General features: G+C 34.1%; 1 long non-coding RNA gene across 2 annotated transcripts; it reads left to right on the plus strand.

The window, feature by feature from the left end:
* Nucleotides 1-9,758: 9,758 nt before the first annotated feature.
* LOC141378056 (uncharacterized) lies at nt 9,759-23,771 on the plus strand. Of its 2 annotated transcripts, XR_012391633.1 has the most exons (4): nt 9,759-9,824; nt 15,572-15,751; nt 16,834-16,915; nt 20,613-23,771. It is a non-coding gene; the product is annotated as an uncharacterized lncRNA (long non-coding RNA). The 2 variants fall into 2 exon arrangements; XR_012391631.1 differs by lacking the exon at nt 15,572-15,751.
* The last annotated feature ends 3,153 nt before the right edge of the window (nt 23,772-26,924 follow it).

A 26,924-nucleotide genomic window follows, 5' to 3' on the forward strand; every position in this document is an offset into this window, starting at 1 on the left:
TACAGCCTGGTGAATGCATTTAATTGTTTCTTGCCAAGCAGGGGGAAAAAAAGCAGTAAAAAAATTCTGAACCATAACAACAGGCAAAACACGCAAAACAACCTGATAAAAAATGTATAAATGGAAAGTGTGTACATTTTAAAATGGCAAACAACAATTGTCTGATTTTCATTACTTGGACAAAACTAATGTAACACATTATCTTTAACATTAATATCCCATACATTCAGAGTCTAGAATAGACCTTTTAAAACTCCTTATATACAGGGTTTCTGCAGGTTTCATTAAGGTAAATTTAAGACTTTTAAAGACATTTTTAAGACCACTATAAATTACATTTTAGGGTGACGAGTGGCGCAGTAGGTAGTGCTATTGCCTCCCAGCAAGAAGGTTGCTGGTTCAAGCCTTGGCTGGATCAGTTGGCATTTCTGTGTGTAGTTCTCCCTGTGTTCATGTGGGTTTCCTCAGGGTGCTCCGGTTTCCACCACAGTCCAAAGACATGCGGTACAGGTGAATTGGGTAGTCTAAATTGCCAATAGTGTATAAGTGTGAATGAGTATGTATGGATGTTTCCCAGAAATGGGTTGCAGCTGGAAGGGCATCTGCTGTGTAAAACATATGCAGGATAAGTTGGCCGTTCATTCCACTGTGGTGACCCCGGATTAATAAAGAAACTTAGCCAAAAAGAAAATTAATGAATGAATGAAAAAATGAAAATTTAGACTCATAAAGACAAAGCAATTTAGTTGGAAAAGATTATTGCTTGCAATATCAAAAAACATTATAATTTAATTCATTAATAATACAAAATTAAAATATTTTTGATGTTTCTTAGCAAAATATTTTAAATAGTGTGTTAAAACAAGCAAGCTCTACTTGTGTCCATACATTTTTTAACCAACATAAATATTCTTTAAAATACAAAATACTGAACAAATGTTTAAAAGTTTTAGAAACTATAATGAACTAAATCTATGTCCACAATCTGTCCAGGTCGATGTCCTCAGCAGTAAATACACAGAGCACTTTTAAACAAATGTTATTTTAAGGAAAATAATTAAACCACTATGATAAATAGTTAAAAATTACCCTTTTAAATAAAAGTTTTAAGTTTTATTGAGATGGATTGTTGGTGATTGTATGGGTTTTTCAGATTGCATAGCAATACATGAACAAAGGACAATAAAATCTTTGTTAGAAAGATTTAAGACCTACAACACAATATTTCAATATTTCGCTTTTTAGGGCCTAAAATTTAGATTTTTGGATTTAAGACCCCACATGTTCCAGAAATGTCAATGAATTTATTTCATGAATGAATTTATTTCCATAAACAATTTAATAAATTGCATTTGTTTCTTGAGAGAAAAACATTGTAATATTATTTTTTGAAAGAAAAGGTTTCAGAACTATTGATGGGAATAAATAGAGAATTAAATATAGACCTGTACATGTGGGACTATTCAAAGTCAGTTTTATTGCGGTTTTCTCAAAATAAATCATATTATTATCTGTGTTCAAATCTTTTTTGCCATCATTTATTTACACTATACTGTTTTATATACCTACACTTCAGTTACAAATCTGGATATGAACTCATAGAGATTTCAGCAATTATGTGCAGAATGTTAATTGGGGAACAACAACAGCCTGAAGAAAACATGAGGGTGAGTAATTCGTGACAGTGCTCTTTCTTTAGGTTTTGCCATACACAAAACAATGCAACCTTGTAGTCATGCTCTCTATACACACACACACACACACACACACACACACACACACACACACACACACACACACACACACACACACACACACACACACACACACACACACACACACACTTGTGTTAGGATTAAATATTTATAATCAAACACAGCTAGCGGCAGACATTGCAGGGTCGGCCATGACACGCAGCAGGCAGTGTACTTTGCTCCAGGGCAGCAGCTGAATTCAGACGAAAAACTCTAGGAACAGGGTTTCAAACCAACAAGCTTTCTGTTTGCCCACCTGCCTGCTTATATAAAAACAACATATACAAAGAAAATCACTACTTTATATTGTTCTCTACTTCCATTAAGTGCTTTTAATAAATCTGACATGTACAAATTACACAATGTCAGTACTCCATAATACTAACCTTTAAACCATTTAAAACTCTCTACTTCTTGTCAATATTGTGTACCTCTTGTCAGTATAGCCATGTTTCCATCCACATATTTTTATGCACATTTGAAATATTGGAAATGCCAAGATTTGCATAAACTTTGAAAACGCACAAAAAACAACAGTTAACATAAACATATTTGACATAAAAAAATATGTACAAACAACAATGGAAACATAAATTCCAGCATGCACATAAAAAAAGTTATGTGATTTTGTTTCACCGCATGATGAGATAACAAAATAGGCAAAATGAGAGTGGACAAAGCCGCAGACCAACCATATTATAAAATATTTTAAATGTTGTTTTAGTTATTCAAATAAGCCTTACCCAAAGTTTATCATCAAAGTGGTTCAGCTTCAGCACCTCCCAGAAATGTCTTGAGCAGCTGTTCTCCCAAAAAAATGGTCTCACGTCTCCAAAAGCCACTGCTCATCAATTGCATTTTGTGTTCATCTTATAATGTACAAGTTGCATTATTAAAGGTTCTGTATGTAAGTTTTAGAATTTTCAAAAGCATAAAAATACTATAATTCAACATACCAAAACAGCCCAGATTGCCTTGGTGAAAAACCGTGCATTTCATTCATTCCGGAAGGCTCTAAAAGCATGCGTGACCGAAATGCGACCTCCGGCTGACAGTAGCAGACTGCAAAATGAGACACAGATTCTCATTTTTGCATTTCTCATTTTTCACATAAGGTTATAGGGGAATTACCAACCTACATCACACATGACGTCACATGGGTTCAACTTCCCATACTGGTTGCAAAAAAAGATCAGTTGCAATAGCAAACATGTTGTGTTGTGCGGTAGGAAGCTAAAATCGAATAGACAAACTTTATTTTAACCATACACCACACTGCTTTTAATGCCAACCACAGACGTCTTTGGCTAATAGCCATCAAAACAGCTGAATGGAGTGAGGACCTAATTAAAAATGCTCGATTCTGCAGTTCTCATTTTATATCAGGTAAGTTTAAGCTATGCTGAATCATACACATTACTTGTTTTTAATTGAACTGCTCCAGATATGAAGTTTCATAAACTAATTTCGAGAGGAGCACGTGATATGATTGACTGCAGCCAGCCACTCATCTACGCTCATTAGCTAGCCAATCGGAACGATCCAAACTCACTATAAATAACCTAGCTAAGATCTACACCCCTATCTTCGTTTTCCGAAGAAACCCCCCATCCACCCCTTCTCCTCCTTTCCTCTTTTGCCGAGGGGAGCTCTCGAGAACACCTGACCTCATACTCCCCTCACATGCTTTATGGACCTGGCGGGAGCCCTGGGCTCAACTATCTCCGAGCTCAGGGTTCTCTCCCGGGACAGCATGCCAAACCTGCTAACTTGCTAACAAGTTGTCAAACAGTATCTAAGTGTGAACTCTTGAAGTGCCTTTAATTGAGTCATGCGGTATTATGGATCTCTTTGTATACTTTACAAACTTTTACTTTTGTCTGTTACCAGGCTGCTAGGTTGGGGAGTGTATAAGTTCTGTCAGTACCAGATTGATGGATGTCATGACTAAAGCAGTACTCCACGAAGCTATCTCTGTAGGTGAGGGGCATTTTGCCCAAAAGACTCAATGTGAGAACCACACATCAGCTCATATACATTCTGGCCCTCCAGAGTCCTCAACATACCATCTAGGGATTGGACAGACAGGGTGAATGAGTGAAATGAGTTAGCATAACCTATTTTAAGTGATGATGTACTCATAATAGCCTCAAATTCAGATTAAACAAGCTGTCTGGGCTGGCCATACTTTGCCTGCAGATTGTAAGGCTGTAGTGTACCATCTGACCCATCAGGGCACAGTAAACTCTTGGAAAGGAAGACTTAAGAAAGGTAGATTTCTACACATTTTATGAAAGAGGTGATGGTGAAATGTGTGTTATAAACATTTTTTGCTAACTTTGGATGTTAATAAACCTATTCTAAGAGGTTTATCATATTGTCACTTAAATTTTCAATAGTTGCTTTTTATTTATTTATTGTGATGTGTAGCAGAGTGAAACACCTTGAAAAAAGAAAACTTTTAGGTATTGTTCATCAGAAACTGACTCCGCCACTGCGGGTTGCTATTGTGATCTCATGTGAATGACAGATTGTCCCACCCTTGTGGCAGTAAACATACCATTAGAGTGAAGAAGAGATGCCATTGCAGAGGTGAAGTGAAGGTATTTTTGACTGAAGATTAAGCAGGACCATATATTTACAAAAACAAATCAATAATGTACATTGAAATACTGAAATATTTCATAAAACTATTTAGATTTTTAAGTGACTAACATTTATGTGTTTGTGTGCATGCATACTTTATAAAAAAATGTAAATTGCTTTACAATGCAATAACATACATTCTTATTGGATAACTAAGCATTAAAATACACTGAAAAAAGACTTTCAGGTTTCATTAAATGTAATATATAATAATTGTTGTAATAATATTTAATAATATACAACTTTTTTTTTAATCTACTTATCCATCCATTTATTTAACTATCTGTCTTTGTATCTACTCGTCCATCGAATAATCTATCTATATATATCTGTCTGTCCACCCATCCATCCTTTCATCCACTCATCCATCCATCCATCTATCTGTACTTGGGGCCACTGTAATTGTGTGCACTGAGAACAAACAATACCATGTTATGAACTTGATGTCAGCTGTAAGTAAGCTGTTTTTGTGCGTGTATGGTGTGTCTGAGTATGTAGTCCTATGAAAAAAAAAAAATAGATCTGTGTACATGTTGATGTCTGGACTAAGTTGACACACAAGCCAACATAAACATAAACAGAATAAAGTAACTGCCTAGACTAACAGTAAATGTGTCTTATATTTACATTTAGTAACACTCCTTTTTTCTTTTTCCAATTCCAAAACAAGTTACGATGAAACTTTCAAGAATGTTTCAAACTTACAGATCTTTTCTTAAACCCCTCTTCCTCCCCTCGCCCTGTCTTCATCAATCTCTCTTTCTCTGAGAATGCACTGCGTCTTAATGTGATTGTGTAAATAAAAATGTTCTCCTTGCAGACAGCACCTGAAAAGAAGACATAACCAGAAAATCAAACAATAACATTATGCTAATGTGTCCTTTCTTTAATGGCTTCTTTATCTGGTGGAGTGTCTCCAGGCTAATTTTCTGCTCTCAGGTGTTGAGCGGGTGTTTTACATTTCTACGTTTTCCCACTGATGTGTGGTCCGCTGGGATACCTCAGCTTTTCTATTCTTCATGCCTAATTCACTTTGATAAAAGCCATTAATGCTGCATGAGGCACGTACACATGAGAGCACCCACACACGCAAGCACGCACACACACACACACATACACACACACACACACACACACGCACACGCACACACACACACACACACACACACACACACACACTGTCTTAGCTGTCTTAGGCCTCAGCATTTTGAACTGTAATAAATAATCTCGAGTTTCAATCAAAATTTAGGTCAGTGTTAATTACATGATCTAAGCATGCTAGAACAAATTATTGCTGTATTCGTTATACTCACTAGATGGCAGCAGATACATGTGACTATCTGTTCCATTCTAAAGGATTCATCCCTTAGCCCAATCAATTTATATGGTTTAAGAATGAGAGCTTCAAAAAAAAAAAAAACTTTCTTGGAAAGCACATCTGTGTCATGTTGAGTAATCTCATCACAAATAAACATGCACAATTATAGCCGAGAAAGGTGTCCATAGAGGAGACACTTTGAAATCCTTAAATCTGAAGAGCCTTTCAAAGTGGCCAGGTTTGAGCACTCTGGTTTAGAATGACTCTTTAGTACAGCAGGCAGTAAATGACTGTTTTTCAGAGATAGATTTAATCCCATTTGAAGCATTATATATATATCCATGGTTATCAATTAACATGTTTTCAAATGTCACCTTGGACCACAAAACCAGTCATGAGGGTCGATCTTTTCTTAAATGATATTTAAACACAACCTGAAAGAATAAACAAGCTTTCATATGATTTATGGACATAATATTGTCTAAGATGCAACTATTTGTAAATCTGATCTAAATGCATATTACTTATCATAAATTCAGTTTTGATAAATTTACAGTACAACATTTGCAAAACATCTTTATGGAACATGATCTTTAAAAAATTCATTAAGGAATATAATTTTTTATTTATTTAACCATTTTATTTTTTTTACCAACATTACTAAGGCAAATAGTTTTAAACAGTGCAAAGCTAAGCGCACTGTCTGTCTGTGTGTGTGTGTGCGCGCGTTTTTTTTGGATTCCTAAAAATAAATTAAATGCAACATTTAATATAAGGGGTTTATGAGATTAATTTTTATTATTTCACAAATTCCATTTTATTTGCTTATTATTTTCCAAATTCTTTATTACATTGAAAGAAAATCACAGCAAAGCTTTTAATTGCGGTAGTGCAAAATCACTTTTTTTCAAGACATTTTTACAACCCAGAGAAACCCTGAACATTGTTGTGTGCCTATTACTGAATTCATTTATTCATTTGTTTGGTTGGGGGGTCACACTGCTGCTTACAAAAGAAACAATTACACTTGCTAGAGGAGAATGAAATGCTAACAATTCAGCCAAGTACAACATATGACAATTACAACATATATTTACCCTCAACTCATGCATAGTTTTAGCATCAGCTGATGATGACAAACATCTGTGTAAAATAAATAATATATATATAAATGTATAGTTATTCTGAATGGTCCAAACCCAAATCTACCACAGGCCAAACCCAGACCTCATGATTTCTTCATCTAAGCAACACTTAATGTATTTGTTAAAAAATGAAGAAAGAGAGAATGTGTTTCAAGTTCTCATCTTAGGAGTGTCGCTAACATTCATGCATGTTTCCCTCACACAAACACACACAAACACACGCACGCACGCACACACACACACACACACACACACAAAGTGACAGCTGTGTCCATTAATACTTCTACCAAAACTGGAGTCACTGCACCATCTGTCTTTCCTCCACTGTCATCTATCTCTTTTTTTTTTTTCTCCACCCATCACCCATCTCAGTCCTTCTCAATCTTTTCTCCTCATCTGTCTTTCAATAGGCACATCTGTTTCATCAAAAAAAACTCCAAATAATTATTGCCTCATTTACATAATTATTAAATATTAATAGTAAGTAATGTTTTATTTTATCTTTTACTTATTTGTAAAGCAAGAGCTTCATTTCAAAAGTAACGGCAAAAAGATTTGACCATAACATTAATAGAAAATAAACATAACATTTAGATTTAGTGTAGTACACTAGGTTTAAATAAATTATTCGTTCATTTTCGGCTTAGTCCCTTTATTAATCAGGGGTCACCGCAGCGGAATGAACCATCAACTTATCAAGCATATGCCCTTCCAGCTGCAACTCAACACTGGGAAACAACTATACACTCTAACATATACACACGTACACTATGGCCAATTTAGCTTATTCAATTCACCTAAGCGCATGTCTTTGAACTGTGGGGGAAACTGGAACACTCACACAAACATGCAAACTCCACACAGAAATGCCAACTGACCCAGCTGGGGACCGAACCAGCGACCTTCTTGCTGTGAGGCGATTGTGCTTATACCCACTGCGCCACCGTGACACCCATTAAATCAATCAACAAAACCAAAATGTAATCCATCCAATCCAAGTGTCCATCACTACATTTCCTCCAAGGACCTGTGATGTTCATAAAGTACTATTAACTCTATTTTTATCTCTAGGCTTTTTATATGAATATACACATTGAGAATTCTGACTTTACCCCACTCGCAATTCTTATTTTGTATCTCACAATACTGACTTTTTTATTTTAAAATTGCAAGTTATACACAAACAATGTCAGAATCAGAGTTTATTCTGACTTTTTCATGTAACTTTTTTGTACTCAGAGCACAGTGTACAGTAAGTGCTGACCATGAACAGAACTGAAAGTTGAGAAAAAAAGAGGGAAAAGTGTGAGTTTGGAGCTTGAAAATGTGTGATCAAATCACAATTCTCAAAAAAAAAATATCTATGATTATGAAATGCAAGATTCAGAAAAACTGACAGAAAATGTGTCTTTTTTTCAAACTCAATGCAAAAACAACCTTCCATAATAATCCACCTGCACATGGAAAACAATTAGTGATTTAAAATAATTTACACAGACATGTGCACTTAGTTTTTAACACTAAAATTAATGAACAATGTCTAACTATATTAAGCAAAATTTCCATCTGCTTATCTTAATTTTAAACCAAAACAGAGATGGAAAACAGACTTTGCATTGCTCCAGAGTGCACATTCCCCTGCTAGAGATGGACATCGTTCAACAGACCTCACACATACTCTGTTTTCTTCTTTTCCATTCCTCTCTCACTGTAACTCCTCTACTATCTGATCTTTAACACTAAAGCGAGTGCCATTTAACAGCAGATTCCTGGCAGACAGAAAGTGATTTTCATGTACAGTAAATGCTTTCGCAGTAAAAATTATCTTTTTCATTTCACTTTGCCTTCTCAAACTAAAGAAGTGCGTAAATACTCTCTATAAAACTCTCTGCTGTCACTCACTAAGTGCTTTTTCATCTCACTTTACCTTCAGTCCCCATCTGCTCTCCTTCTCTCATTTCCTCTAAAAAAGCTTACAGTACTGCTGTATTTGAATTCTGTGTCTGTCCAATTACGCATATGCTTCACTTTAGACTTACTGCAGTAAAGTTAAACATTGACAACGGTATAAATTGTGCTGGATTCAATAGCCCACCTTTGCATAGCAGACTGTGTGCTCACCATTGTTTATCACTTTGTAAGCTGTCTGTGTACATTGCTCTTCATGCCACACTCCCTCCTCTATTGTTTCCAGAGGCTGCTAAGTGAGTGTTGATTCTCCATTCTAATGGTTTCATTGAAGGGCTTTTAATACTTACTGAGTGATATAGAGTCTTCATCAGCTGCCATATTGATCTTAAGTGTGTTGAGATAAAAGGACACCTGCGTTTCATAATAACAGCATTCATTCAACCTCAAGGTTTGCTAACATGATATTATGCTAGTGATAAGTTAATAACGCAGCAGTATGGCTGTTTGTTTCTGAGACGTCAAACAATGGCGAAGTTGATATTGCTTTCATACAACAGTTGTATAACTGTACAGTAATCGATTTTGAGGACTTACTTCTCAGACAAAACTGGTAACGTTTACATAAGCTGCGTCCCAAATGGCACACTATACACTATGCACTCATGCACTATGTACTTATGCACTTACACACTCAACAGGATAGTATATGTATGTAGTGTTGTCCCAAATGGCACACTAATGTTTTTTTACTAAGCGGAAATTCAACCCGTTTCCCTGATGACGTTTGACTGTTGCCAAATCAGTGAAATAAACGACTGAATTATCAAGTAATACCTGCCGTGAGTATTGCCGCATTTACCATGCGGAGGCGCTATAATCACTCTCGTAGGAGAATTTTGCTTTCACTATCCAAAATAAATAAAGTTATTCAACATGTGCGTCCGATCGCTCCGCCCCTTCCGCTACGTAAGCAAACCTGCGGTCGTTGAGTGCGTGAAGTGTCCATCATACCACACTTCATTTTAGCGGCTGAATGAGTGCATCATCCGGGTAATTAAAGTGCACTTATTATTTTGAGAGTTTTCAATGTGAACACACTACTTACACTATTTATACTACAAAATGGCGTAAAATAGTGCATAAGTATGCGATTTGGGACGCAGCTATAGTTTATAAGTTTCTTGTTCACTGTTAAAGAAAATATGTTGCCGAGTGATGCACAGGTTAAAATCCGATCTGGAACAGCATGGATGAGTGAAACAGAGTGGAAAACTTAAACCGTTATGCAAACAGTAGGCAAATCCAGTTTATCCACTCCGGCTTTTCTTATTTACACTTCGACGTTATTTACAAAAACAATCACACAGCTCTAAAAGAATCTCTGAAATATTCGTGTACAAATTGACCAAACACAGTGTTGTGTTTATATTTTATTGTGCTTTTTTTACTGTTGATGATTGAAATAAGCTAAAACAAAACATATTAAATATTAAATATAAACAAACATACAAACATAAATATATTAAACATATTAATAAAAAAATAAAAATCTTTTGTGGGAACAAACAGAAAAAAGGGTTTAAAATATTAAAATGAATAAAGCTAAAATATATTAATTAAAATGAATAAATTAAATAATGAATAAAATTAAATAAAGCTAAATGCGCATTTGTTTATAATTTTATTTATAATAGGGTAGATGCAGAGCTAATGTTTCTTTCTATACTGACATACTTCCTGTAACCAGTTAATGTGACTTTTTTTCATATTTTACAGTTCCTTTTATAGCATCGATGTTGTAATGTAATTAAAATACAATCAGTTAAATAGACCAGTGTTCATTTAGTTGCTCAAGCGTAAAATAAGATAAAAATAAGTTTACATGCATGCGCCCGTTAGGATTAGCAGGCCAGCACAGAAGCTCAATTGAATAGGCCTACATGGGGTAAAATAAATGTTCATATTTTAAAGACATGTAATTTAATGCAGTGCTTCACAATCTGAGACCCACTTTATATCGTGTATCACTCAGCCACTTGAGTTCTCTGATTTTTAAAGAGAACAGACCCTAAACGCGCCAATTTTGAAATGGCATAGCGTTCACGGGAAGCGTTGGTTACTGATAAATTAAAAGTTCTTCTGCATACTTCCGCATATACTCTATTAAAGTCCCCTAGAAATCAAAACTAAACATATGATTTTGTTACCTCATAATGCTATTTTTGCAGTGAACAATTTATTATTGCATGTCATTAAGAAATTCATCCATTTAAATTAATACATCCATTCAGCCAGCAATAAAAAAAAAAAAAAAAAAAAAATTAAATTTGCCTATTTAAAATTCAGTTTCTCTAGGTAGGAACTGCATCACTAAAATAAAATAAAATAAAATAAAATAAAATAAAATAAAACAAACAAACAAACAAACAAACAAACAAACAAATAAATAAATAAATAAATAAATAAATAAATAAATAAATGTCTGGGAAACATCCACACACACACTCATAAACTACAGACAATTTAGCCTACCCAATTCACCTGTACCGCATGTCTTTGGACTGTGGGGGAAACCGGAGCACCTGGAGGAAACCCACGCGAAGGCAGGGAGAACATGCAAACTCCACACAGAAACGCCAACTGAGCTGAGGTTGGAATGAGCGACCCAGCAACCTTCTTGCTGTGAGGCGACAGCACTACCTACTGCGCCACTGCCTCGCCTATATATCGCAGCTTCTGTTTTTTTGGGAAGCTGTAGTATTCTGGTTTATTACTCTTTTAGCCTAATCAATTTATGAGGACAACAGAATTGAGTTTTATTTATGCAGGGAATTTCAACCCATTTTTTAAACATAGACAGAAATATATAATTATAAGTTTGGTCTCATTTTAAAGAAGACAGATGTCAGAATGTAGCTGAAGTGAAAAACATTCCAAAAGTTAAATAAAACAAAAGTTATGTACCTTGATGTTTATGAAAATAATATAATATTGCAATTAAAATAATATAATTATGCAATAATATTGCATAAATTGCTTTAACCTAAAAACAAAGCTAAATATTGGATTAAATTATATTCCAAATTTGAAGTTGGTATTCTAAAAATTAGCTTTCAGTAAAATTTTGTTTAGCTGCAGAATCAAACATGACCACCAGATAACATCCTGTTTCCATTCGTGACCATACAAGGCTGCCCCCATATTTTGAGCAATAAGAACCATATTTTTAACATTTGACAATGTTTAAAGTAGACATAAAATTCTACAGTAATATGGTAAGTTAGAAGTTAGCCTCTAAAAACATCTAAAACGTAATACTTTATGAGTCAAAATGCTGTAGCAAAGTGCCCCCAGCTAGGTCAGTTGCCATTTCTATGTGGAGTTTGCATGTTCTCCCTGTGTTTGCGTGGGTTTACTCTGGGTGCTTCGGTTACCCCTTCAAGTCCAAAAACATGTGATACAGGTGAATTGAGGAAGCTAAATTGTCCATAGTGTATGTGTGTGTGTGTGTGTGTGTGTGTGTGTGTGTGTGTGTGTGTGTGTGTGTGTGTGTGTGTGTGTGTGTGTGTGTGTGTGGATGTTTTCCAGAGATGGGTTGCAGCTGGAAGGGCATCAGCTGCATAAAACATATGCTGGATAAGTTGGCAGTTCATTCTGCTGTGGCGACCCCAGATAAATACTTTTAGGGAATTTAATGAAGGAATGTTGCTTGGAAATATCTATCAAAAATCTATCACCTGATTTGGAAACTAAAAAATGTAGGCTTAAATAGATTTTGATGTTTGCTTTATGTTTAGACTACAGTATTATGATTTAAAAATGTAACCTTAAATCAGAGATCTCCAAATTAGGGCCCGTGAGCCAAAGTTGGCACATGGTAACCTTTGATTTGGCCCACCATTCCATCAGAGAAGAGAGGGAGAATTTTAAGAAAGTTGGGATTAATACCTTTAATACACATTGCCATTTCTAATTTAACATAACCTTTCATTTGTTTGTTTTATTTTAAGCTACAAAAAAACTTGGATTAAATGTTTCAATTACATGTTGTAAATTATTATTATTTTTTTTTATGAACATCCAGTTTGCTCATCGGACACACCACAACTCAGAAATCCTCAGTGAGCAAAACAAGGGAAAGGCAGGTGCAGCTTATAGTGTATTCGGTATTAAACTCCATTGTGTTAAATATGGAATTATTTTGTGTTCATTATAATAGGATAATTATGAAGTGTAAAGAAATATATAAAATCCAATGCTCAATCTGATTAAAGTCATGTCATGTCATGTCATTTCTATTAATTTTAAAATAACTGAGGACATTATCCAGGGCAACTTTTTTATACAGTTTAATATATTTACCTTCAGCCCACTGCTCTCAATCAAATTTGGTATTTGGCCCTTCATCACAAAAAGTTTGGGCATCCCTGCTGTAAATGGTCCCATAGGTTGTAAGGTGACAATAAATGTGTTTTAGTCTCTCTCTCTCTTAAACTCTTCCTAACAAAACAAAACAGTAGTAGACATGTGTTTAAAAGTATTAGACCTTTCTAACAGTATAGTTTGTCATGATTAGATTAGGATTTGTTTTTAAAAAATGATGTAAACTTGTGATCTAAAGACAAAAAAAGTGATGTAAAGCAGGAAGGTGACCGTTTAGGGGTTAAGGACGCTTTACAATCTACATTCAACAAGAAAACAATAAGCTTATATAATTAATGGAAATGCTGTCATCACCTTACCCTCAGACTGTTCAAACCGAAATACGCTTCCCTTCTTTGCTAAAAACAATTAAAGAACCTCTTGTAAAAAATATTAGTAACAGAACAGTTCTAGATCCCCACTATCACAAAAATACACAAGCAATCTAATGCCTAATGGAAAATGGAGGAACACTTCTCAGCTGAGTAGAATTTTAATACTCAGTAATACTGCTTTTACATTCAATTGGCTGACTACCAGTGGAGGACCCAGAGAGATCAAACATTTTTACTTTAAATGTTGAAGAGGACCTTTAATAAAAAAAACAGCAGCCTCACATCTCAAATCGACCACTGTGATAGTAACTATCTCCTGATTTTTTTACGCATACCGAAAATAGCAGACAGTCAACAAAAATAAATTGTTTGTTGTACAATCTATTTCATTTTTCAATTTATTTAGGCCAATTTATACCAACGAGAGCAAGGAACAGTAAATAGATTTTTTTTGTGCATTCCATTTTAAAAGCTACATCTGATCAGACAAAATCACAGAGAACTGCGGAGAACAAGCTGCATCTTGCCTGTGTGTGTGTCAGACTTGGCTAAAAGGCATGACTAGTCAAAGAGACAGACGTGTACACACACATCCAGTGTGTTCAAAGTTTCCTATGCAAAACACATGTGTGTGTTTCTCTGGTATACTTACAAAAGAATCTTGAAGGGAACTCGTAGCCCGAGGACATACAAATCTGTTGCATGCTTTCTACAGCAACATAAAATACCCCAAATACTTTCTAGATTTAATATAACAAAACAAGTGTTCAGGAAAAATGCAGGAGTGATTAGAAATACTCTACCAGTTCTTTACACGCACTTGCGCACACATACAGCACATAAAAATGTAAAGAGAAACTGACAATACCTGTCAGCAGCAGTTTATAATGGCACTTACAAGAACCCAGAACTTAAAATCACTTTTCATGGCATTACAAACTGCACCCTGAGGCTGAACACAGTGTATGACAATGAACAGTTTTTATTTGTCACTTTTAGACTAAGACTTTTTAATGTAACAATATCTAAAAAAAAATTTTAAAACATCATCCCAATGTTGGCGAATTAAATGTAAATGGCTAATTGTGAATATACAAAGACATGGTGTAACAACATTCTTCAACCAGCCATACATCGAACTTCATTTCATCTAATACATGCTTATGTGGTCCCTTGAAACACATTTGAGACACATGCTAATTCCATATCTAAACAACAAGATTGACGTTAATACCTATGATTAGTTGACCTGAGACATTGTTTCTAGGCTCTAAAGTAAACCACTTAACCACAGGTTTCTCCACAGTCTTCTCAATCTTTGTTGTAAACCCATTGCGGCAAAAAGGAATGTTGACTAATTGCTATTTATATGTTGTTCCAGCCGATTCAAATGTTATCACTCAAATGAATGGGCATTATCAGTGGTTATTAGCTAAAAAGGGGCAGTAGGGGTCTTCTGTGCCTACTACACTCTCAGAAATAAAGGTATGGGAGCTGTCACTGGGGCAGTACCTTTTCAAAAGGTACATATTTTTATCTGAAAGGAACATAATAGTACCTTAAATGTACTTTTTAGGTACATTTGGGTACTAATATGCACCTTTTAGGTACCACTGTGGACTATTTGAGTACAAATATGTATCTTTTAAAAAGGTACTGCCCCAGTGAGAGCTCCTGTACCTTTATTTCTGAGAGTGTAGTAAGCTCATAAGGTTTTCATCATCCATCTACATGGTTAATTAGCTATAGGTCACATACGGCTTCGGGCGAAAGCTAACGATTATTATTTATTAGGTTTCCCATTGATTGTATTTTATTTATATTTAATTTTTTATTCATCTAAATTTTATTTTATTAACGACTACCCCTACCCCAACCGCCACAGTAATGTAAAAACAGATCTGGATCTGGAGTCTTCTCTATTAGGATAGCTGTATAAACATTTGGATGGATTATAACAGCCTTCTGCGCTGTATCTTGGATACAAACGGCCGAAAGGAGTTTCCTTCGAAGGGTGACATGATGCACTTTTATGGATAGGGTGAAGAGCACTGACACCCGTGAGGATGCGTTTCGGATGCCTCCTGGATGCCTACCTAGCGAGGTGTTCCAGGCATGTCCCACCAGGAGGAGGCCTTGGGGAAGACTCAGGACTAGCTGGAGGGACTATGTCTCTCGGCTGGCCTAGGAACCCCTTGGGATCCCCCCGGAGGAGCTTGGGTAATTGTCTGGGGAGAGGGAAGTCAGGGGTTTTCTCCTAGGATTGCTGCCCCAGCAACCCAGCAACCCAGCCCCGGAAAAGCAGCAAAAAATTAAAAATAAATAGCAATAAATAAATTAATGAATGTATTTATTGCAGTGAATTCTGATATAAACTATGCTGATAAATGGACTTACAAACAGCACAATAATGCTTTTTTTTTCAGCGTATCAAATGTAAGGTCTGGATATTTATTTGCCGCTTTAGTGAACATCAAAATGTGATGGTAATGCAGCTGTAACTGGGTTTGCTGTCATCACTTTCTTCATGCCTTCCCTCTATGAAGATATAAGACTGGTGCCAGTGAACTGTTTTGACAGAGGAGAATCTATTGAATGTCACAGAGTTCAAAATCAACATTCCTTCATTTATATTTTATGATTATGTTTGCTACTAATGCTTGTTAATGGTGAGCTTAATTACATTTAACAAAACAAAAGAAATGAAATTGAATTACTGCTTTAAGATGTCCCGAAAAGAATATATCTATATATAAAATAAAAAATATATAAAAGAATATAAATATCCTCGCTTACAAAATGGAAAGCAAAAACTGTTAACAGGCACTTAACAATTGTTTCTCAAAAGAGATTTCAATTGAGTTTTTACTCTTCAAACAGGAGGAAAAATTTCTGGTTTCCATGACGGAAATCTGGTCACCTTAATCTGGTTGCCATGACAACCTAACAAGTTTGTTGCTGATCTGTAATAGAAAAATTATCTTGAATGACCCATGGAGTGTGAACTTGCAGATTTACGAGATAAACTGAAATTGGGATCGGCCAGATAGACTGATTCAGTTTTTTTTTTTTTTTTAACCTCGATTTGACCCCTCAAATATGTGTTTCTATAAACATAATTAATCAGTAAAGAGAAAACAGAAGCTAACCTGGCACTACCAGGGTCTGCAAAGTAAACAAGGGGATCACGAAAATCACTAAAAGCCTTTATTCACACTCCCGTTGTCGAAAAAATATGTGCTCAAAAGTATCTTCAATGAAAGAGATATCCTAAAGCAAATCTCCTTTTACTTGTCTTTCAGGAAGAAATACATACAGCTTGAGAGGCAGACAGGGCATCACGAGGACTCGAGTAGAGCTGATAAACAGACAAGGCTCAGCTATGTGAGTAATGTCAAGGTCTTCCTGCTATCTTTCCTTTAATGCATGAGAGATTCCCTCCCAAATACTGACAACCATAAAACAGCCATACTTGTCCTGCTGGTGTAGCTGTCTCTGCAATCTCTCCTCATCAGTCACAGAATCTAATTTAAACAGAATAAACTCATCACAAAAGCAGCTAATTAAAAACAATGTCTCACTTGAAGTAGCAAAGCGAGATAATTTTGCTAATCTGCAAGGCTGGTTTGATAACATTCTGCTCTGAACCCAAGCACAGTAGGGGTTGTGATGGAGGGACGAGGATAATGACAAACTGAGGAGGTCTTGTTCACTGCGTCATTAAAAAGCAAATTGACTGTACATGCAATAAAATATGTGTGAACATGCACAGATGTGCAATTAGTAGTTATATTTGAGGAATCCCTATGAAACTGGCTATGAAACAACCATAGATACAGTGCATTTGGTAAGTATTCATAGCGCTTCACTTTTTCCACATTTTTTTTTATGTTACAGCCTTATTCCAAAATGGATTCAATTTATTTATTGCCTTAAAATTCTACACATAATAGCCTATAATGACAATGTGAAAAAAAGTTTTTTTTTTTAATTGTTGCAAATTTATGAAAAAAAAAAAAAATGAAAAATCACATGTACATAAGTATTCACAGCCTTTGCCTTGAAGCTCTAAATTGATCTAAGGAACATTCTGTTTCCACTGATCATTCTTGAGATGTTTCAGCAGCTTAATTGAAGTTCTGTGATAAATTCAGTTGACTGGACATGATTTGAAAAGGCATACACCTGTCTATAAAAGGTCCCAGAATGACAGTGCATGTCAAAGCACAAACCAAGCTTGAAGACAAAGGAATTGTCTGTAGACCTCTGAGACAGGATTGTCTTTAGGCACAAGGCTAGGGAAGGTTACAGAAAAAAATATGCTGCTCTGAAAGTTCTAATGAGCACAGTGGCAATTAATTAATTTAATCTGGAATAAGGGTGTAACATAAAATGTGAAAAAAGTGAAGCGCTATGAATACTTTTTGGATGCGCTGTTTATGTATATATGTGTATATATCTTTGTCTCTGGATGGCCAGTCCTTCACTACACACTTCACTCATACCGTTATTTGCATCTTTAAGTTTGTTGCCTAAAATGATTGAATGTTAACCAGAGCATGACCTCGTAAAAACTGCTGTTGTTTATGCAAATTTGTTTCTGTCATACCGAGCATCAAGTCAAGGCAGCTCACACACCTGCCCTCAGGTGACAGAAATTGCTACACATTTTATCATATGAAATGCTTTGCTGCTGCTTATCCATCTACTATTAAAGCAAAAGCAGAAAAAAGAGAAAGTAGTTGTATTTCACAATTTAGATCTTTTTTAGGCAATATGTTTTAATTATGACCATTTCAGAAAAAAATTGAGAATTGCCAGTTTATTTACAGTAATTATATTGGTATATAGTAATATTATATTGGTATGACAGAATCAAATTTGCATAAACAATAATTTTTACAAAGTCATGCTCTGGTTAATATTCAGTTGTTTTAGGCAACAAACTTAAAGATGCAAATATCAAGGTATGATTAAATTATTGATAAGTTTTCCCCAAACTAAAGGCTGTAATTCACAAGGTTACATTAAGTCATTTTTACCCTTTTATATATATATATATATATATATATATATATATATATATATATATATATATATATATATATATATATATATATATATATATATCCATTTTTTCTTTAATTTTCTTGTCGGCTTAGTCCCTTTATTACTCCGGGGTCGCCATAGCAGAATGAACCGCCAACTTATCCAGTACGTTTTTACGTAGCAGATGCCCTTCCAGCTGCAAAACACATATATATATATATAGTCAGAATTATTAGTCAGAAGTCAGAATTATTAGCCCCTTTTGAATTTCTTTTTCCTTTTTAAATATTTTCCAAATGATGTTTAACAGAGCAATAAAATTTTCACAATATGTTTGAAAATATTTTTTCTTCTAGAGAAAGTCTTAATAAATAATAAAGAATTTTATAATTCTTTATTATTTATTATATAATAAATTAAACAAAGAATTATATAATAAATTTAATAAAGAATAAAATGTTTAAAAAGTAAAAAAAAAATTTAAGCACCATTTTAAGGACAAAATTATTAGCCCCTTTAAGCTACAATATTTCCAATAGTCTACAGAATAAACCGTCGTTAAATAAGTTGCCTAATAACCCTTATTTACTGTCATCAAGGATAAAAGATTAAAGAAATCAGTTATTAAAATGAGTTATTAAAACTATTATGATTAGAAATATGTTGAAAAAACTGCTCTCCATTAAACAGAAATTAGGGAAAAAATAAACAAGGGGGCGAATAATTCAGGTGGGCTAATAATTCTGACTTAAACTATATAGAATTATTAGCCCACCTGAATTATTCGCCCCCTTGTTTTTATATATATATGTGTGTGTGTGTGTGTGTGTGTGTGTGTGTGTGTGTGTGTGTGTGTGTGTGTTTAAGGTTTAGAACAGTAAAAAAATTAAATTTTTTAAAGATTTTTAAGGCACTTCTGCTCATCAGACCAAAGTACAGCAAAATTATTAAATATTTTTGCTATTTTAAATAAAATGTTATATTTGAATATACTTTTAAGTTTTATTTCTCATTCCTATTATTTATTATGATTATTTATTATGATTATGATTATTGTTATTATTATTATTATATTTTTGTAATTTCAAAGCTGAATTTATAATATCAGTACTCTAGTCAAAAGATCTTTCGCATATTATTCCAACAAGCTTATTTGCTGTTCAGGAAGTATAAATTATTATTAATATTGTTGTTATTATTACATTTAGGAATTTCTTTCAGAATTTTTTTAATTGATGACTGGTGTTTATCTGAAAAGAAAAGAAAAGAAAAGAAAAGAAATGAAAAGAAAAGAAACATGCAAAATAATAGCTGTATGTAGCTGCTGATGTATTAATAGAAGAATGCAAAAACTGGCACAAGAATAAACGACAGAAAAAAAAATGAGGAAAGCATCTTTCTCCTAATTACTCATTCACATAATAAGAAATACAGAGTGGATCCATATTGGCAGAAAATGGAGAGCCACTTGCTTTGATGAACTAGAATCATCACTAAATCAATGCAATGGATCCAGACATCATTGCCTCAATTCACTAAATGAAATCCATAACAACATGCTTGAAAGCGCCTAATACAGCTGACTCACTCTTTTCCTCTGTCTAAATATTCACGCCATCCCCCAAGCATCCTTCCTAATTTTCTCCACAAGAATATCTACTGATCTAACAATGTTTTCAAAAGCTTATTGAAAAATGTCATTTCCCTTCTTATTAAACGTATTTTCTTATATCCAAACAGTTACGATTTCAATTTCCATCTTCCATCCTTATTTTCATCTCAGTATCAAACTCTATTAGCATGCATTTGCTCCTGTGCTGATGTTCTGACAGGTGGATGAGCTCCTCTTAGGAATTGAACTGTCAGAATCGATGATTTAAGATGGATCCGCAAATGCTTCTTATGTATACATCTGTCTCATTCCTCTAATTAAAGTGGAAAGAGCACACAAATAATATTAATCACACCTGAGGGTGTATCTGTCTAGTACAGACTTTAAAAAAACGATTCCCTTGTATGCAAATCAACACAGGAGGAATTTCAGTGCGTCGACAGAAACCTGGCAGGTTGAGGCAAGAATGGCCTGCTGTAGAAGAAGGTTTTATGGTATATTGGCTGTGTCAGCTGTCTCGAGGTTAAGGTAGGCAGCTCACTGTACTTTAACCCTTAAAGGGGACCAATTATACCCCTTACATGTTCAGTTTCTGCTCAACATACCCGACAAATACATTTTTATAGCTCTTTAAATCTGCCCCTTTTAGTCTTTGATTCAAATTCAGATGCAAATGCCATTTTGGTGATGCTTTAAATTTAAATGAGATGCTCTTAGCGCTCTTTTGAAAATACAGTGTTGAAAACACCTATGCTTTGGTGGTATATTTAAATCAGGACTAACGTCATCTCTGTAAAAAACTGAAAATGTCATGTGTGAAAATTTGCTCAACGCAGGACTTTCCCGCTTTAATAACATGTACAAAAAGAGTCAATCAGTTTTTCTGTTTTTTTTTTTTTTTTTTGTGGTGTACTTATAAAAACTTTTTTTGACCATCGACTTCTTAAACCCAAGTGCTATTTTGGGATTTCCGCCTGGATTTTGCCTACCCAAATTTAAAAGGTGTAAATGCAAAAATTTGGTATTATATTAAAGAAACTCATTTGAATTTTCATAAAACACCATTGAAAGTGTTTAAAGTAATTGTATATGTTTTCTGTGTTAAAATAAACACTTAAAAAAAGAGGCACATTTTAAATTTTTTTTATAAACTCAAATTTGAAAGTGTACCTTTTAGGTTTTGTGTGGTCTAGGGTGCTGTAATTAATTTTGGTGATTCCTGTCTGTAATCATATGAAAAAAGAAAATGTCTCTACCATAATCTATGTAAAAGTTATTGTATTCCAACTGATGTGATGTGCTTTACAAGCCACAGCAATCATTGTTTTCATATATTCTTTTGCTTAATCAAACATAATTCACTGTGTTTGGACCACGTCAGACATATTAAAGGATTACTTATGCACATCACCTCAAATACAGTTTTGAAAAGCACAGCATAAGGTAAGAGATGACAGCGTTCTGAGCTATATGGGGCTGCTTATTGATTATAAATGTATTGTTTTCACTTCTGCTCCATGGAAACACGGTGATTCATTCGACAACTGTTTGACAAGTGAATAGAATTCAGTAAAAATAACGCTAGAACCATATGAGCACCGGCAAGAGCTTTAATTTGAGCTATAACTTGTACATGTCTCATATATGATCCATATAAAACATATAAAAATGAACCAATGTTCAATACCTAGCTCAGGTATCCAAAATATTGTGTATTTAAGTGTAAATAACTTTTGTACAGTAGAATAAAACTGAAGTGATGCATATGTGCATAAAATATAGCTTCTACACTTACAAATTAAACCACTTAAGGGGGTCTGGTGCAATATATCCCTTTAAATCTTAAAGGGTAAGTCGATGATGTCACGCAGAGTTTGTGAGGTTAAAGGCTGCCTATAATCAAACATTGTTGACACACAACTTTGTTAAAATCCCTTATAGAAGTGCTTTTTGTATAATAGGTCCCCTTTAAAGTCTGTGTAAACAGGAAGATGCAGAGACTTTTATTCTAGTATTTTATGTTAATGTACGCCCTACTGAAACACCATTCCTTGAAATTTTTTGTCTCTATGATACACAGCAATCTCTTATACACAACATACCTGTTAAAGATTGTGTGAAGTACCTGGGGATTTTCCTTACTAAAGACATATTATCTCGTCAAAATCTGAATTTTTCACCTAAAATTTCAAAAACTAGAATTATCTTTAATTCATGGCTTCAACATGACTTATCCATTTATGGCAGGGTACTTATATCCAAAGCTGAAGGGCTGTCTCGTTGTGTTTATCCTGCGATGTCTCTTTTTATCAGTGACAAAATTGCTGATAATGTAAATAAAGTGTTATTGAACTTCATATGGAAGAATAAAACCCATAAAATTAGAAAATCAGTCTTATCTAATAGGCGCTCAGAGGGTGGATTAGAGGTTTTAAATTTCAAAGATTTAATTAGCTCATTTAAAATAAATTGGCTACAAAGATGTCTCCGTAGTAATAATTCAATTTGGTATTATTGTAAACAAGCTTTACTTGCTTGGAAATTGTGTTACGTGCACAATTTTTCCCCACACAAAGAAATTCTTTGGAACAACTCTAATGTCTTAACTCGTGGGAAATCTCTTTTTATTAATAAGTGGTTTGAAAGAGGAATAGTTTTTGTTTTGGACTTATTTAAAAATGATGGCAATATTTTGGAATATGAAGAATTTATGACATTGTATAACTTCTCTTTGCCAGCTAAATCCTTCAACTGTGTTATAAAGAGTTTGTCACAAAGTTATGTGCATTTATTTAAAACTTTTCTTTACTTTAATGAGAGGGAAACAATTAGGCCTAAACTTTTTTTGGATGGAGTGTCTTTTTTTGATAAAAAATGTGGAAACAGACATGTCAGACGTTTGTTACATTACTCTGTATATACCACCCCAAGATGTAAATTTTTTTGGACCAACTTCTCTGACTGCATTCAATGGAAGAGAGCATGGTTATTACCTGAAAAAATCAGCATATCCAACAAAATAAGAGAGATACATTTTAAGATCTTGCATAATGTTTATCCTACAAATTCCCAAATTGCTAATTATTTTGATATATCTAATTTGTGTACTTTCTGCAATACACATGAAGAGACTTTATTTCACTTATTCTATAGTTGCACTCACATTAAAAATCTTTGGAATGACATTACTTTTTATTTATCATCCATTTTTAAACATGACTTAAATTTGTCTATAAAAGATATATTTCTGTATTTCTCGGATAATGATCATGCTCTCGATCTTATTGTAAATTTTTTTGTGTTACACTGTAAATTTTTTATACACAAAAATAAGTTTCTAAAAACAATACCTGTTTTTAATACTTTCCTTGTTGAAATTTCATATAATATTGAATCTCTTAAGCTTAGTAATAATAAGAAGAATAATAAGTTTCTTAAAGCTTATGACAATCTTCTTTATTAATGTTTGAGGCTGTGTATTTTTTTCTCTCTGTCTTTCTTATTTTTTGTTATTGTATTTTTTCTTCAATGCAGTGATGTTATTATTCTTGTATTCAATTAAAAAAAAAAAAAAAAAAACACCATTCCCTCACTTCATTCCCTCAAAGCAAACTTGCGCTTTATCAGTGGCTGAAAAACACTTGAGGTGCATATAGCCCATTTTATCTAGTGACACAGACCATACGCTCTGTGACCATGCTAATAATCTCATACAGCCTAGATTTCTAGATTGAAAAGAAACAGAGAAACACCAAATATGCTTTGATATGTTGTGTATTTTATTAGACTTAAAGTCTGTGTGAACAGGAAGTTGCAGAGACTTATATCGTATCTTGATGTACGCCCAACTGAAATGTCATTCTCTTGTATTATTCCCCATAGCAAACTTACAGTTAAGAGGAGCAAATTTACAGTTAAGAATTCTGTGGCTGAAGTTGTCAAACTGACATCAACAGCGAAAGACCACCACTCCAAACGCAGAAGCAAATGGTCAGACTTTGAACGGAGATAACCAAAACAAACCTTTTTTGTCAGTGAATTAATTTGCACAGATTAATTGTTCAACTATAGAAGAATCAGAATTAATTTTGTGCCTTTTTTATTTCACATGGACTTTAAATAAATGTTTCGTCAAGCATTATTGCATACACGAGTCTTTAGTGACCCAGTCCTACAGTATGTCATCCAATTCTCTTGATGGCGGTTAAAAACAGACATTATTTTATCATGTTATAAAAGTCAAAATTTAAACAAAAAATAAAAGTGGGAGTATGAGTCCACAAACAATTTTGTTTAACCTGTTAGCCAGCACTTACTTTTGGGCATTTACATCTACATAACTTTAAAAAGTAACAGTTCTAGACCCCAGGTGAGCTACAAACAATTAGGTATTATTGGAAAGAAGACACTTTGAGCTTTACTATGGTCCATCTGGGAAGATTCATGCTCAAAAATATAAAAGATAAACATTATAAATTATTATTGTTTTTTCATATACAAACACAGGAAAACATTAATGTAATGACCTAGAAAAAATATGGCCTGAAGGCTGAAGGTGTTCCATGAGTTTTTATTTCAAATTCAATGAAGATAGCATGCACAATGAGGTTTCTGCTAAATGTTTTCTGAGGCTATATCGGTGTCCTTCTCTCCCTCACCGAAACACTTTCTCAGAAAGGACCTTCCCAAACAAACAGTGGCTGAATAGTTTGGTCTACATTCACAGTTTATGTATCTTGTAAAGAAGACACTTTGGGCTTTGTTATCCATCAGCTAGAGTTTATAATGCTCAAAATGAAAACAAGTTATAGATGCTTAAGTTATGTAAAATAAAAGCACTGCATTAAACATTTAATTATCTTATAAACAAACTTATATCTAATCGACATCCAAACATAGACGTGTCAGATAAAACAAAGCTAAATTTGGTATGGAAATCCAATAGGTGTCTAACAATAGTCAAAAATAGACTACACTACACTACAGTATTTATTACAGTATATTCAATAAGTATGCACTAAGTAAATACTATTATATATATATATATATATATATATATATATATATATATATATATATATATATATATTCAACACATTCAAGCATTAACTATAAATTACTGTAGAATTTAGCCTTAGATGAACAATGAATGATGTCCTAATGTGCTAAAGACCTGAGGTATGTGTTTATGGCTTATGGTTTTCTTGAGTAGGAAGTGACCAGAGTTCACAATTCATGAAGGTACTTGTAATGCACACCTGTACTTTTCACTGAGAATGCACTACTCATACTCCAACATGGCATACTGTATAATCTTGGCAAAGTACGCAAAAAGGGTCAATTATTATTCTACAGCCCACTTCCGTTCTGACAGCTCAGTCAACAGGAATGTGAATTTACAGTCGTTCACTGAATTTTCTTTTGAAATCGAGTCGCTTCATTGTAATCCACATGATAATACATTTTACGAGAGTACAGATTTTGCAAAAGACTACTGGTTGGTTGCCTGTTGAGCAACAGAGAGATGCTTGGCCGGGCTGTTTTTTTTTTTTTTTTTTTTTTTTGAGTAGCACAATGTTTTGACTATACAGGATAGGGGAAAAGGGAAATAAACTATTATTTGAAATGCAAACTTTTAAAGGCACGACATGTCAATTTTTTAAAATAAAATAGTCCACAAATCTCTTGGACAGTGGTGTGTACTTTGTTGAATTAATATACTTACATTATCCCAAATGTTTAGAAGTATGATTCAGAGAAATAAACAATAGGGTATATGTACACAAACTTTTATTTTTCAGTAAGCCAACTCAAGTGCTTGAGGTGAACTGTCATGCCATTACAAAATCACCATGTTTAAGATCTGACTTCTGTAAAGATCAGCGACTTTTACTGCCAGACAGAGATCTTATATAAAGTAAGTACAAGAGCAGACAAGAAGCACTGAATTAAATTCTATTTTCTGTGTCATGTGTTTAAAATATGGGAATTTATTTTACTACAGTATTTTCAATAGAGTTTCTGTGCTTGCCTGCTGCTCCCCGCGCTTGCATTCAATTGTTTTTTTTAATCTCATTTTACACTTGAACAACTAAATTAATTAATAAGTCTATTTAACTGATTATATTTGAATTACATTACAACATTGATGATGTGAAATTAAACCTTAAAAATAGTCACATAAACCTTTCATTGGATATTTATCAATGGCTGAACAACACTTTTTGTGCATACAGTATACTCCATTTCATCTAGTGACACAGACCGTATGCTGTGTGGCCATGCTAATAATCTCATACAGCCTAGATTTCCAGATTGAAAAGAAACAGAGAGACACAAAATATGCTTTTGAAATGTTGTGCATTTTATTAGACTGCACAGAGAAGCATTATAACAAGTCCTAAAATGAATTTAGTCTGATAAAACATTGCTGCTTCTCCACGTGATCACAACCAGAAAAACTGGAAGCTATAAACTATGGCATAATAAAAGCTACATTGCTTTTTGCTGCATCTTGCTCATCTCACATCAGCAGTTATTTCAGTCTCATTTCATTTCAGTGTCTTTCAGCCACACTCTGTCATGATGATGTCATGATTTCTGAAGATGTAACGAAGAACGAAGAAGACAAATCCCTTGATTCCACAGTCAGTTACAATGTAATCAAACTATGCATTTGTTTGCTGTGTGCCCCTAGCAGCAAAAATGACCAATTATGCACCTTTCTTTGCA

This window comes from Danio rerio, chromosome 16 (assembly GCF_049306965.1).
Source record: "Danio rerio strain Tuebingen ecotype United States chromosome 16, GRCz12tu, whole genome shotgun sequence".
Lineage (NCBI taxonomy): Eukaryota > Metazoa > Chordata > Actinopteri > Cypriniformes > Danionidae > Danio > Danio rerio.